General features: G+C 33.0%; 1 protein-coding gene across 1 annotated transcript in view; it reads left to right on the top strand.

Annotated features, from left to right (window-relative positions):
• LOC144448252 (CD151 antigen-like) overlaps positions 1-16,877 on the top strand; it is a 78,297-nt gene that overhangs the window by 36,315 nt on the left and 25,105 nt on the right. The window contains exon 2 of the mRNA XM_078138428.1: positions 4,559-4,605. The gene's annotated coding sequence lies outside the window, so the exon portion shown is untranslated. The remainder of the gene's footprint in view (positions 1-4,558; positions 4,606-16,877) is intronic.

The raw sequence follows: 16,877 nt of genomic DNA, 5'->3' as shown, positions 1-16,877 counted from the left end.
AAAGTGATTAGGGTGTTGTGAATCAGTCTGACAATGTAATTCTGTGATGTTGGTCCACCTGCTTTTGTCTGTCGATTACACCATGCTGTAATCAAGAAGTCAGTGGATCAATAACATCACTTCTCAGTTCATCCATGCACCATGAGATAACACAAATATCTATTGATGTTAACATTTAGTTATTAAGTATTATATTTTGTATGATTGGGTACATTACTTTTATTTGAAAGACATATTGTGAATCATTTTGAAATTAGGTTTAGTCAAGTAACTGATATGTATAAGTTTGTTCCCTAACTTCTGTAAATCTGGAAATTTTTGCTTAAAGACTTATTTTCACTTATTTCGTAGGAAACCAAAGACACAAATATAAGTGGTGACTAAACTGACTTCTTATACATCAATACAATGTACCAGTCTGGTAATCAGTAAAAGTTCGTCTTTGAAAATGAGCTGAAGAGTCTAAAATCACAAAATTTTCTAGTAGCAAAAATATCTAAGTTTACAATATTTTGGTGAACTGAATTTCCCAAGAATTCTTGATATATTTTGCAAGCCTGTTGTTCTTTATAAATTATACTGGTGAACAATGACTATTTTTAGTTTCTGTCCATTTATCTAGACATATCTGTTGTCACATGTATATTAAAATGTAACAATGATATATCATGAGAATAAATTATAAAATCTATTGAAAAAACCCTAACATATATCAGGTAACTTACTCGCTACCATTAGCGTCTGGTTGTCAGTTATTTGTTCTCTGACATTATATCACTTAAATTAGCGTGAAAGGTCATCGTAGATAATGTTAATAAATGGATTAGACAGTTAAAAGTACAACACAGTTTGACCTGATGGATCCCTTGAACTATAATTCTAACAAGGCTGTCAGTTGTAGTAATGTTGATATGTCAATAAGGAAGTGAAGGGTATGATAGTCAAAAGAAATGAAGTTAACACCCTGTCCCTGTCTGAAGTCTGTTTACCATCAATGTGCACAATCAGGTTATGTGAGGATCATGGCTTTAGACATATGTCTCCCTGTCCAATTGTAACACCTCCTTAACTGCCAGGATAGCAGAGTGTCAGATGTGACTGTTCTGTTAAATATACCCAACCCTGTCCAAACTGTCTGTTTCCTGCCATCAGGTATTGGTAGTTTGAATGTCAGATTTAACTGTGTTTCCTTGTCCAGTTCTCAATAGGGAACTTGCAAACCCACCATGTTGAATGTTGCATCATGGGAAATGTGATAATAAATACCAATCTAATAGTATTGTAAACAATAATGTTACATTGTTTTTAACCACAAATGATCAATTCATAGTCACCCTGACCATTGTAGGCATTGCGATAACCACAGATAATCCCATAGTCCTTTGCATTTGAGCATGCTCAGTCTGGATTGCAAGTTCCCTACTACCTTGAGACGAAAGTGAGAGATTTGTCTCATTAAACATATTCAGTCCTGTCCAAACTGTTTTCTACCACCAGGAAGTGGTACTTTTGATTGTCACATTTAACAGTTTCTTTGTCCATTTCTAACTCAGTAACTGTCTTCAAAGACCATGAGATTAAAGTGACATATGTGAAAGTCCTGTTAAACATGCCTGTCAACAGTTTGTTTTCTGTCTTCAGGAATTTATAGTTTTGATCAAATTTAGATGTGTTTCCTTGTTCATGCAGTTTTAACACTTCCTTTCACTGCCATGAGAGTAGAGTGATCGATCTATGTGAAAGTCCTGTTAAACATACCATTCCTGTCCAAAAGGTCTGTTTTCTGATATCAGGAAATGACACACTTAGTTTCAATGGTCAGACATTTTGTGTTTCCATGTCTAGTTTGAACACCTCTGTAAAGTAACAGCTGATGTTTTAGTCCTGTTAACATCCATGGATCCTGTCTAGACAGTCCTCTACTGGGAAGCAACTGTATAAGTTATGATGATCAAATGATTGTAAAATAATGTTTCCTTGTCCAGTGTCAACACCTTTTCAACTACCATGATAGGAAAGTGACAATATGAGAAAGCTGTAGAATGCATACGGTCAGAAATAGAATTGACATGGGATATGTTCAATTTCCTTGTTCCAGTTGTAATTGCTCCTTTAGTATAGAGTGCAGCTATTGGTCCATATCAGTAACTGGCCAGACATGCTAACACTTATCCTGTCAGTTTAGGTAAGAACCAGAATAGATGGATTATCAGCTGTTAAAAATTGACATTGGTTTTTCCATTAAGAATTATAATATACAATAGTGTTCAATTATCAGTCAATTGCGTCAATTTAGGTGAACATGACCTAGTAGTCAGGTTCTTAGTGTGTTATGACAAGGAAGTAAAAAATAGAGTGGTTAGAATATCAGCTGATTCCACCCTGTCTAGACTTCCTTACAGTTACATTACCATGAAAGGACCAGAGTAACGACTGCCAACTGTAATTATTGAATCCTTGTGAAGTCCTACTTGACTGTAGTTCGTGCACTACCACAGGGAAATCATAGTTTATGTAAACATGCACTAATCATGTTTTTAAAACAATATTCTGCCAAAGGGCGGCAACAAATCTGGTGATCTAAATGTTAACATGCCGTAATCCCATCCGGACAGTTATCCTAGAACTATAGGGAAATGAAAGATGCAATTCCTGCAACTACAGGGAAATGAAAAATGCTATTTTAGTTGTTAGTATTTCAGATGACCTTGCTGATTCTAAGTTACAGACTAGTTGTCTGACGACCATGCGGGGGAAAAAGAGAGATTATAAGGTTGTCATTGGTTATTATTAACCTACCATTTCCATGATGATAACAACTTGACAGTACTATCCTATGAAAAGGCAGATATAATTAGTTCTCATTCCTTTGCATTGGTCATATGGTCCTGTGAAAAATCATTTGATGTCTCTCCAAATGAAAAGACAAAGTCAATAAAAACTTGCATGTTCAATTATCCTAGTGATATGATTGGTGATCAGATGATGGAATTGTGAACTGTTGTGTTGATGGCAGCCTATTTAAATTGCGATCTATGTTTTTACTTCATTGTCTGACAAAAATCTAATATTCAAAATGGCAAACTATCAGTGTGTTGAGAAATGATAAGCTCAAACTGATTGGCTTAAAATAATGCACTCAATCTGATTGGTCACAATGGGGAGTGATAATGTATGTCAGCCTAATTTACCATATTCAAATGAAATAGACATGTAAGTGTGCCTTTGTTGACATGAGCACAAGAGCGACATAATTTACTTATAACAAAAAGTATGTAAATATCTACAAACATGCATGCTGGTAACTACCATTGGAGGTGTGGCTAAATTAATCATGTGCCGTTACAAACAGTTTGTAAGACAGCAAAGCAAAAACATGGATCATGATGTAAACAGGTTATGTTGATGGGTATATTCAAACTGTTTCCCTGTCACTGTAGAGCAATGACCGACTGATTGGTCAGGTCTTAAGACTGATTTGGATGGTGCATTTTGCTACCCTGGATGGTTGCAAATATATGGTTAACGTTTGTGTATATGTTTGAGTCCTGCCTAGAGTGATCTTAATTTTCTACCATGAGGCAGTTTCAGATGATCATCACCTCAGGCAAATGCTCCAGGACCTGTTGTATAGCTTTTCTGATTCCAGTGGGAATATTGTTTATAAGATGGTCAGCTGTTATTTAAACCATAACAAATGACATGTGGAATAGAATATCCAGTTGTCATATTCTCACATGTCACTCCTGCATGGGCTTTTAACTGTTATTTAGCTACCATAGGGGAATGACACATTACAGAATGTCAGCAAATATGTAGACATGTCTAGCTGCTTTTGTAGACCTTTTGCCTGTTAAAAAATGGCAGCTAAAGCATCAACTTATAGTTATACCCTGTTCAGACAGTTACATCAACCCTGCATCGGTGTAAAGTTTCAACTGAATGCTTCCAAGCTACAAAGTTTGCATGTCACACACTGTACATAGTTTTAGCAAAGTGTAAGCCAAGCAAATTTGGTAGATTATAGAAATTCAATTCATTTGTAGCTTTATGCCTGTGCAGTGCCGACATAAATGTGTGTGTGTGTCTGAACGGGGTATTAATGTGTTAAGAAAACCAGGGACCAAAATAAAGAAATGTTATAGTAAACTTTACATCATGTTTCCTGTTATTTGTTTCACATCTTCGGCAATGATCAAAGCAACTGTACATGTTACTATATCTGTTGCCATCATGTACTTCATTAGTTCTTTCTACATCAGAGGACTTGATGATGAAAGATCTCAGAAGGAGACCTGTGATGTTTATATGTTTAATTACGATAGTGGTGACACCTGTGACCCAATCCATTATCTTAATTTATGCAAACTGCCCAGATGTGTATATAACTGAACTTTAGCCAGAACAAAATAGTAATCCAGTTAATCATATTCTCATTAGAGTTTTACAGTTTCTGATCAAGATTCCTTCCCTGGAGCCATCCAAGTGAAAGGTTTTATTTAGTACATGTAGGAAAAAAGACACATATTAATTCAAACCTTCTTCTTTATAATTGCAGGGCTGCTGTGATACAAGTGAAATACTTCTCATCGGCATAATTTAAAGGTAAGTATGTATCTCATCAATTATCAAAACCTTGAATTTTACAGACAAGTTTTAAAACAAAATAGATAAATGGGTTGTTGGTGACCGAGTGGTTAGCTTATACGCCTCTTACCTATGCAGCCTGGGTTCACAAACCTGACAAACTTTGTCTGGGTTTGATTAAAAGTTATCTAGGTTTGTATATAAGAGGGGTGATGCTCGGTTTGACCCTGCCGAACAACACAGGTTTTCCCGGGTACTCCAGTTTCGTCCTGCTTCTTCAACGCTAGGGCACTAGGGCGCTGCTCTTGTGGCAACCATGCAACAAATTTCCGAATTTATTTGGATGAATAAAGATTATTATTGTCTAATATTATTATTATTGTTATTATTAAATACATATACAACATGTATTGAAAACAAGTGTAACAAAATGCAATATGACTGACCTCCATGAGACGACTACAAGTGTGGCTTCCTAGGGTTATATGTACAAATAGCTGTGTTATCTGCAGCTGTATTTTCATGAGTATAGCACTATTAAAACAAGGAATGATTGCTTACTCATTTACATACATTTGCATATTGTGAATTAACTCATTTATGTATATATATATGTAGATAGATAGATAAAATAAATAATGATAAAAAATATAGTTAGAAAAAGAAACATTGAATTGATAGAATCATGTTTTCTTTCAGCAATACTTCAATATTTTATTCCAAATATGTTTACTTATGTGTTAAATAGTTGAAAAGTCGCATATTATCAAAGAAAATTGCCGAAGGGAAATTTCATTTTCAAAGAAAATTACTGACTGGAAATTTTGCAGTAAAAGCATTCAGTGTTTGCTTAGCAACATGTGAATCCATTTAAAAATAACAAATTTTGTAAAATTAATGGTAGCACAACAATGTAATATCAATAAAAATACCGGTATGTTATTGATCTGTAATACACAACATGGTGCTATTATAAGTGCATTTTACTAATGAATGTAATTCCCTAGTACTATGTATTTTTCTTTTTCCACAAACTAGGGCACTTGATAAACAATGTATTGGAATGGTAGTAAATAGTTCAAGCAACCACCATGCAACGATAATGCTACTTTAAATAAACAATTTATGTTAACCCTAATTAGTTTATGATTGATGTCTTTCATTAAGTTTATGAATGAGTGAATAGATAAAATGTTGCATTAATTTGCGTAAGTGTTTGATAATTGATAAATTAAGTAATTAAATGCTAATTATGTCACACTTTTAAAATGTTGATAGTTGAATGCACTTTGAAATGTGAATACCCTATGTATCAAAATTGATTACAAAGTACGGCATAAATATTAATATTAATAATAATCTTTTTTATGAATTTTTTATTTGCACCATGGATACTGTAGTGAACATTGCTTTGAAATTCACCACTAAGAATAAATAGAAAAACAATTCTCAATGAAATGTAAAAATTATTAAGTACTTAGTTAACATTCACAGTCAGTATATGGACCTGTAATAGTATTTTACTTCATTAGAGAGTCACAATAGACCTGGCATGTTGACTTATTCTCTGTACCTGCAGTAGCATTTTACCTCATACTGAAAGGTCAAAATAGAACAAGAAGATTGACTTATATTCTGTACCTGCAATAGCACTTTACCTCATGTGAATATGACCTCATTGGGACTTATTTTATTTATGGCAAGTAGTGGACTATTAGAATTATTGGTAATACAATTTTTTTCAATAAATTTTTTCTTAAATGATAGTGGGCAAAGGCAGGTCAGAATGTGTGAATACGAGATCATTGAAAGTGGTGTAGTATTAATAGACGATACACAGTCACTGTAACTTGTTAACTCAGACTAACGTCATGTAAATGACTCCTGGTGATAAATACGAAGGTTATAATTAATCACATGGGTGAAAAATATGAGAAATAATTAATTTTAATGGTTACGGTACGACGTGAGTCATAAATTCAATAAAACTTCAAGGTGAGTCTTTAATTAGGGTTATAGTCACACTATGTCTTATCACCATGGTAGATTTCCATAGTGTGTTTAAGATGACATGAATACTAGTAATCAGGACAGTCTTCTTTGGACAAATTTTATCTGAACTCTTCGTTTTTGTTCATTTACAGCTGTTAAAGACGGTTGTGTAATAAATATGGATGTTTTAAAACCCAATAAAGAAATTTCCTGATGTTAAATTTGGTATTGGTTTTTTGTTGTCAATTTTTAACAGTTTATGAAAAACTCAAGGCCATTGTTGTTAGCATAACAAGGAAATGTTAGCCAACCTGTTAGATGAATCATAAGGTTTAAATTACCTTCAGTATTTCAGGTTCTTTCACATTATACATTGATTCAGTGAATCATTAGTGTTTTTGTGTAGGCTGGGAGCCCAAGTATAGAAAATAGTAATCTATTTAATGTTGCATTGATTTCCATGTATCTATTAACTGTGTTGTAATGTTTGGTGTTGTGCACTTATAAACACCAGGGGAACATAAACAGTAGATTTTATATACTTATCTACTACACTTAACAAAAACAATAATCGTGTATATTTTATCATTCTTTCTGTAAACCGATTTCAAATAGACTTTTAGTTTGTGATCCTGAGTGACGTCGTGTTCACATCATTCCTTGTATTCTTATAAGCAAAGAAAGATGATATAGTGAGTTCTACTGGTATTGTCAGAAAGATATTGTTATCACTCAATATGCACTATATCTTGTTTCTGGATCATGTTAAAAATTATGTTATATATAAAATGTATGGTGTAGTTCAGACTTAAGAAACCTCCATCTGATATCTGTGTATGTCATTTCATTTTCTACAGACAATGTATAATATAAGTCTAACATTGGGTTAGGCCATAGGGTGGTCTGAATACAGAGGTTCTTGTTCTCGTTTCTGATATAGCATCATTTCATATCTGGAGCACTGTAATTTGATATTATTCCCCAGTATTTTCTTCATCCAGGAAAGGAAAATACTTAATGGTCCTTGCTAGTACAAGTCACTAAACTCAGAGTGACAAACCCTTAGGTCACAAGTATTTGGGAATAATGATTATATCGTCTCAAGCGTGGTTTACAAAAATTGCGAAAAATAAGTGTGATTTAGGAATGTTTTAACTTGTATTCTGAGCGCCTCAAAACTAGTAAGTTAGAGTGTTTTGATGTAGAATGACCAGGGTATATAATCCATATTTTTTGTTCAAAGACAATAACTTGGCTTGTGCATGGTTTAGTGGTAAACATTGTTAAATGTTGATAATAAAATAGGTCCAGTCTAATATATCATTGCATGGAAAGTTGAGGCGAGAATCGTCCAGGTGTTTTGTGAGGTTTATTTCGGTCGTTTGTGATTTGTCTAGATTTAGTTCCAGCAAATATCAGTAGCCGGATATCCTGTTCCAGAGTGAAATATAACCTAAACATGTATGTATGGTTGAAAAGAATACCTCTAGTTTGGAATGTGTCATTGAGTGAACAATTTATCAACATAATCTAAATTAACTTCATTGTTAGTGGTGCTGCCCATTGACAGTACATGTGCATGATATATCGCATGCTAGAGATGAACTACAAAGGGAAAGATACAGATAATTTGAACCAGGAGATTTCAACTTATTATCCAGGCAAGTAGAAGGATTTGATGCTGTGTATGTGATTGTGTTGTAAATCATTGTAGTTTGCATGTAGACTGAATGAGTCATGTATTAAATCAGATGTAAGAACAGTCACCTCTCCAGGAAAGGTGAGATGCATGTTGTACTATACATGTTTGTATGCGTTGTATGAAAACACAGATTGTTTTATCAGTGCAATCGTTCTGGGTACAAAATATGTAGCAGATAAATAATATGTGTTTCCCAAATGTTTTATGATTAACCCAGGATTAGAGAAAGCGAACAATTTAGGTGAAATATATACTTCTTTAGGAAAGGTATGATATATTTTGTACTGTACATTTATGTTTAATGTTGCATGAAATCAAGGATTGTTTGAATAATTCAGTCATCCTTGGTACATTTAGTACATAGTGGATCACCCTTTATACTTGTCTCTATAATTATCAATATCTCAGGATTGGGGAAAGAAATAGTCGAGGTGAAATATTTTCACAGATCTGCTATAGTTGTGCACTATATATACCTGTATGTCTTATTCAAGCATTGATGGTTTAAACACTGCCATTATCCTATGGTACATTGAATGCATAGTGGATGAATTTATACTTGTGTCCAAAATATCAATGATGAGATAGAGAGACAGTTGAGGTTAAATATTTCCAGAGATTTGTACAGCAACTTTACATGCATGTAATGTTTATGTTGTATGGAAACATTGATCGTACATTAAATGCATAGTGGATTATTACCAGTACTTTTGTCAAATTTATATGTATCTCAGTATTTAGAGAAAGTGAACTATTGAGGTAAATATTTCCAGATTTCAGTACTACTCATTAATCATGAATCTTGATAAATGCCCCTGTAGCATTTTATGTTTTTTTCTTCTGTTTTTAGGATAAACAGAAATGTTGTTGAATTTATTGATCACGTAATTCTCATAGCTTAGATTGTACTCTGAATGAGAACCAGACTTTCAGGCAAGAGATTTCTGGCAGATTGAAGATTAAATTTCCATACATGTATATAATTCCGAGTGTTTTCTCCAAGATGTGCGAATGTGTGATTTGTGCATTTTACAGCCGAGAGCACCCTTGTACCCTTTGCATACCAGGTCACACAAGATTTTCCAAGTAAAAAGTATCTGACATTGATAGAAAGGCAAGGAAATTAGCATTTAGATTATACAATTTGGGAATAGTCACATCTGCAGCATTTTGTGAAGACTGTGACTAGACATCCTTCGCCATGGCTGAATGCAAAATTCTGAGCTATAACCATGATGTACCTTCATTGGCAAATTAATTATACCAAGTATTACATATTTGTCAGTTTTTTCTACCATTGTTGGGTATAAAATGACAACATTAACTGTTACTGTATAAATGTAAAATATTTTGAATAGAAATTGTATCCATAATGTATACAACACATCAACTGAAACTGTCATCACTACAATTAATAATTTATTATTTTAATCAGACAATGTAATTAATGACTTGGATGTTACTGGACAACTTCAAGGCTATATAAACACCTGGATTTGGACAGTAATAATAATGTTAAATTAATGATAATGATAATGTCTGCAGACAGTCATAATATATGCCAAACTATCAATAGTATATGTGTAACAAATAAAAGTCTATCATTCTGGTCTGTAAAGTTTGCAGATTAGTCTTTGATAAATTATCTAGGTTGTTTTTTGAATACTTTTTAGGGTGCACAGTATGAGAGTAACAAAGCTGTAATTTTCCAGTTGCAGCTAGTGCCGAAAACCAATTTGTTGATAAGTACCCATTTAAATATTGAAATATGTTATTAAAATGCACTAAACTTTGTATTCCCTTAACTTTACATTATGTTTATAATTCTAATAATGCTAATTTTTCCATAATACTTTTGCACAATGTATTAAAGTGCATTGCATATTTACATATGTTGAGTTTTATACTTGTCAATGTGTATAGTGTGTGAAAAATAAACATGCTGTATGAGTATAGAACGTGTTTTAATTTATAGTAGATTTCTGTCCTTAAAAAAAAATCTCCCAAAAAACAGTCCCATGTTTGCATTATATATGTTATTACCATGTGCATAATAGTAACTAGTAATATGTACATATGAAAGAATTCAGTTACCTCAGGATGCCTCATAGGAATTTCTATTCTTGAACAAAAAAATATTTGGCATTTTTATAAATCCACTGTAAATGTGCTATTGTAGTAGTGAAACAGCCATTGTGATCATAATGGTAGGTTCATGAAGATATGAACAATAATTGGAATGTCCAGAAGCAATAGAAGCATATCCTCAGGTATTGTTACTGTCATTGTTCTGTGGATCAACCCCCTGTTTAGTTAATGTTAGAAAGGAACTGTATGTATATAAAGGTAACGTACATGTGACATAACCAGGACAGTCTGTCTGACTGTCTAGTAACATTATCATCAGATGAAAGCAATCATGGGGAAGGGGAGGGGGGTTGAGATAGATACATTCAGTATATATACATATGATACATCATTACGTGCCATTGGTTTCTAAATGTGTAAAGTCCTTGGGCAAGATTTAAACCTATGATTGTGCCCCCCCCCACCCCCACCCCCACCCCCATGAACACAGTTGTATAATTGAGGAGCTGGTATGTTAGTGGTTGCAATGTGAATACTTTAATCCTATCTTTAATCCTATGTGCTTATACAGACGCTGTAATTAATGGATTGTAAGAACCTGAGGCAAGGAGGAAATATAAAGGGTTGTTGTGCCATTTTAGATTCGTGCCAGGGATAATAATTGTCAAGTGCACTTTGAGCACAGATAAAACTAAGCCTTGGACATCAATACACACACACACACACACACACACACACACACACACACACACACACACACACACACACACACACACACACACATGCACACACATATTATACACGGTTTGTTAATGCATATTTTCCAGCAAGACCTGAATCCTTACTAAGTAATGGACAGTCTGTTTTTAAAACTTGCGAATTATCACTATCAGTTCAATTAATATGCATATTTTATTTTAATTAGAATAATACAATTTCCAAGTAATTGTCAGTCTGTTAAATGCATATATTGCAGCTGCAACATTTAAGTTTTTTGTTAACATAAAGATTTATAAATAAAGTATGGACAGTACATGATATGCATATATTTCATGGTTGCCTGTATTGATATATGAACCGTTGACATAATTCCAACTTAAAATGTGGTTGGCGTCGTAGAGAAGGACATTCCATTTATTTGAATGTCTCCAGGGTAACACCACTAATAATAAATGATATTAGTGAATAGATAGAGAACCATTTACATGGTGCCATCTACATTTATCATCATGTCTATTGTATAGTCTTGCTGTCTTCAACACAATGATGTCTGTGATAATTACCATATTGGACCCTGAGGTCTCGTCCATATTGAAGTCATTATCTGTGGTTCTTGGTTTCTTTGAATGGTAAGGGACATAAAAGAAAGTTTAATTTCAGATGATGTTGTCCGATAATTAGCCTGTTCAATTCCTGAATGTGTCTGCTGGTCATACTACTAACTAACCCCTACAAGTGTTAAATGTTCAATATGCTGAATATGGTAGTGCTCAGGACATTGATATGCATCTGTTGTAGAAAGAGGGGGCTATAGAGGTATGTTGAAATACATACAGGATAAATTTACATTGCTTTTGTCACATACTAGAGATGACATTTTGATATGCAAATTAGATGATTTGATATGCAAATTAGATGTTCATGCAGCTCGTTAAGATTGATAACAGTGAAGATACCACAACTCACATATATTGAAGATATTAATGATTTAATTAATAAACTAGATGTGTATAGATAAGTAACATATCTCTGTACTGAGTAGGAATTTTAATATCATAACCTTGTCAATTTTAACTTAAAGATAACATTCCCTTCTGAGAGTAAGGGTGGTATTGGTATGCAAATAGGATTGTAAGGCTGTTAACAGGTAGTTGCTCACCATGCAAATATTCAAACTGTACTAATGTACTCTTAGTCATGTATAGGATATTGTTATATGCAAATGAGCTATATTAATATGCAAATAATCCAAGACATGCATCACAAATATGCGTAATATTAAATGCAGCAATTAGATATTATTCTCCAGTATTTTTCTTCGTCCAGCCAAGTAAAATATGAGTAACGTAAAGGGACATTGTTACCACAAGTCACTAGACTCGTAGTGACAACCCTTAGGACACAAGTATTTTCCAGCTGAATGAAGTAAAATAATGGCGAATAATATAATTATATCTCCTCAAGCATAATTTATGAAAAATTGGAAAAATAATAGTGATGTGGAATGTTTTGACTCCTTATTGTATGTCACGACAACCTGTGTCTACATCCCTGGTTTGCGGTGCTTGAAAATTTCAAGCACTGCAAACCAGGGATGTAGACACAGGTTGTCTTGACATAGAACAACCAGGGTATATAATCCATATTTTCTGTTCAAAGACAACATCTTGGCTTGAGTGAGGTAATTTAATATGCTAAATATTGGAATGCTTAGAGGGGCATTGACGTGCATATTGAAGAATGTGGGACCTGTACATGTGTTATGATTAAGGTGAATTTTAATTTCTAATATGCAGATTAAAATTAGGGTATAATTTTTAAATCTTTAAACCTTGGGTCCAAAAAGTAAATAAATCTTTTAGTCTTCGGTAAAAATTACAAAATGTATTTTATTTCCAATGTTTCTACCATACACAGATGACCTCCTAATTGGGAATCTTAAAAGAATGAAAATATAAACTTTGATTATAATTGTGTTTCTTAGTTTAGCACAAATTCACCTATTATTTTTTGTTATAATTAATTTGATAAAAGTGGGAAAATATATAAAGAAAAGAGAAGGAATGATATATACTACTACAAGAACACTTGTACATAGTAGGTAATATCCGTGTATTTAAATATCAAAGCAATGTGATAAATCAAGTCTTTTGATAAAGATAGTTAAATTCACAATACATAGCTGTGATAAATTTACCGTATATTAATCACAATTTAATACTAAAATTGACATACAGTTTGAAAAGGTCATTTTATGTTTGTAAGGTAACAAAGTTGTTTCCATATCAACACCTATTGTTTGTGTATTGTAGGTATTTTATCATTTCAGACATCGATCAATAACGTTTCTAAAGTTATTTCCCACAGGTATAGTTCCACTATTTCAACCAGTCTTGCCGATATTTGTAATGAATTAGGTAGTAGAGATATATTGATGTATTGCTATTACTGTACAATAACAGAATGGTTGACAAGCACTTTTACTGACATTGCTTTCTGTTTGATTGACCACAGTATTGGCATAGTTTATTTTATCTTCTAAATTTCTGGGAACAGAATATGACTGATAATGATAATGATGATGATGATGATGATGATGATGATGATGATGATGATGATGATTTTGATGATGATGATGATGATGATGATGATGATGATGAGGAGGAGGAGGAGGAGGAGGAGGAGGAGGAGGAGGAGGAGGATGAAGATGGGGATGGGGATGATGAAGATGGGGATGAGGATGATAAAATGATGATGATGATGATGATGATGATGATGATGATGATGATGATAAAGTGATTACGAAATACAAACTTTTTTCAGCTTATTACAAGATAGATACATGTACTACAAGATGTTCAAAAATAAGATGTTCCTTTGGGAAGCATGAAGCTGATAATTATGATTCTCAGAATTATTAATACATTGCTTTCATTCACAGTCCTGTATGTTTTTTTATCCTGAATGGAGGCAAACATAAAACATATCAGTTACTCAGTGTTATACTGATGTCACTGTTGGAAATAAAAGGAGAAACGTGAACAGGTTGTTGACTCGGGGTAATAAATGTTAGTACTTGGCATGTGGACGATATGACATGTATTTGATCTATTACCTACACAAAGAAGTTACTGATTACATAGAGTTTCAACTACTAGTATACCACTTAACTATATTGATTACAGGTTTATACAATGAATGACTTCAAATTTAGGACCTAACAACCATTAAATCAACCACTGATATTATAAATGATGCTACGAGAACATCAGAGCAAAGCCTGGTATTGAATAACATGGTTGGTTTATCACAGTAGATAACAGTGGAAGTTTTGCAGCACATAATTTATAGAAACGAGTGCAAAGGTTTTGGCAACACAATTATACAAGAATACAATAGTATTGAATAGCATGTTGAGTTCATCACAGTACTTAACAGTGTAAGTTTTGCAGCACATTATAGAAACAAAGCAGCACATTAAGAGATAACATTCAACCACAGCATGCCAACATAACTAGCGATGCTGAATAGTATGGCAATGCTAGAGTATTGCATCACAGTTAGCACATCAGTTTTACAGCACATAATAGATACATTTGTAGCAGCAATTGACAACATAATTACTCAACAGTATTGAATGATATTAAAGTGGTCTTTTACATCACACTGTATCAGTTTTGTAGCACATTAAAGCATACATTAAGCAGCTTATAAAGAGACTAACAACCAATATTAAACTATATAGTATGGATTGTACTCTTAAGGTGTAGAAGAACTTGTTTTGATAAGGGCCTCCTTATGTTTCTGCCACAATTCCCTTAAAAACTATTGGGAAATGATATGTAATTATTACGAGCTCATAATGCAGAATGGAGAGTTTGCATATTAGTGTACAAATCGCAATGTAAATGTTAACAAAATGATCACCTAGATGTATTGCCAACCATAATAGTAGATATAGGCACATATGAAATATTTGACTTACTAGAGGTAATGATGACATAAAAATAGTCATAATTTAAAATGATTAGAAGCATAATAACAACCAATGTGTAAAAACATGTTTATCATGTACTGCTTTGTTAGGCAGGAGTTGCTTATCTCTAGATAATGGTGTTAATAACTCAACAAAATATACATCATGCTTTTGTGCTAGACCAACTTTTTCTTACACTCTACCAGATTAAACACCTTTAAACTTAATCCAAACTTAGCCTAATTAAGATAGATTGTGTTTGTGAAAGAAGAGTGGAAGTGGAAAGCCAAAGTCATGGTCCAGAAAACTGGGTGGATATGTTCAAGGTCAAGTACACATCATCAATAGACATCAAGTTAATGAGTTTTGCTGTAAAGGTGACAAGCTTCAAATAATTGACAGATGTTGTATGTACATAGTAACAGTTTGATGCAAGGGACTTCAAATTAATAGCTTTCCTGACCTCGAGTATGCAACCTTGATATTAACTGTCTTAGAATATAAATATGTCACAAGTTTATTAATAATTTTGATTCTGTTTAAATACAAAGTTGATGTATTCTTGTTTTCAAATACTCAGCATATCTTTGTGTGCTTTCGCCATTCAGCACTACTAAATAGAACATTGCTCTGGAAATTACTTCTATAGAAATTTGATTGAATGATTGATTTGTATTATTTTGTATATTTTTATGTGGATGGTTTTCTAAATATGCTGTATTTCTACAGTTTCATTTCATTTCTATACTAATATGCTATATGTATTTATGCACTGTTCCACTTTCTAAATATACTGTACATTTATAGTGTCATTTTCTTCTTAAATATATTGTACACTGTTTCACCCTCTTTTTAAATATATGCATTATGCATTAATAGTTTCAATTTCTTTTAAAATATACTGTACATTTATACATTGTATTACTTTCTAAATATACTACATATTTGTATACATTGTGTCACATTCTTTCTAAATATACTATATATTTATACATTGTTGCATTCATATTCTTGAATGTTTATAATTTGTGAATATTCATTAGCTGATTTGCATATATGTTAGTCGTATGCTAATACTTTACAAAATAACACTGATATTGTTCAGTTTGTTGTCTGCATACCACCATCTAGTAGTCTACGGTGCACTGCAGTGTCCTTGAATTCTAAGCTAAACTGATCTTACAGATGTATGTGTTTATAAGATAGAGATCTAAGTCTCAAGTCTGTACATTATCTTCTTGTTACCATGACAACAGATGACTGACCTTAAATTTAAATAGAGACATTCTCTTGAGCAGTGTAGACTATAGAAGATAGCAATCACAGTCTGACCATAATTGTTCTTTTACCATGGCAACGCGAAAGTGACCTCAAATTCAAGTAAATCTATGCTGTTAGCAATATAGGAAGGTAGAGATCAGAGTTTCCATTCTGAACGTATTTTACTATGAGAAATTCAATGTATGAGTGTTCCTTATTTCAAGTACATCTGTTCTATTATCAAAGTATATACTGGCAAGATAAAGATCAGGCTTGTGTTTCCATCCAGACCATAATATTCATGTTGCCATGGTAACAAACTATTACCCCTGAATCAACAGTTAATTCTGTTAAAGGTATCTTATATTGGCAAAATATAATGCCTAGTTAGACCATAGTGTTCATGTTACCATGGAAACATATTAGTGACCCTAAATTCAAATAGAACCATCCAGGTCTAATAAAAGCAAATTTTGGCAAGATATAGATCACAGTGCCCAGTCAGATCATAGTGCCCATGTTACTATGGTAACATATTAGTTAGCCTAAATT

This window comes from Glandiceps talaboti, chromosome 17 (genome assembly GCF_964340395.1).
Source record: "Glandiceps talaboti chromosome 17, keGlaTala1.1, whole genome shotgun sequence".
In the NCBI taxonomy this organism is placed as follows: Eukaryota; Metazoa; Hemichordata; class Enteropneusta; family Spengelidae; genus Glandiceps; species Glandiceps talaboti.
This window is presented reverse-complemented; position numbering and strand designations above follow the sequence as displayed.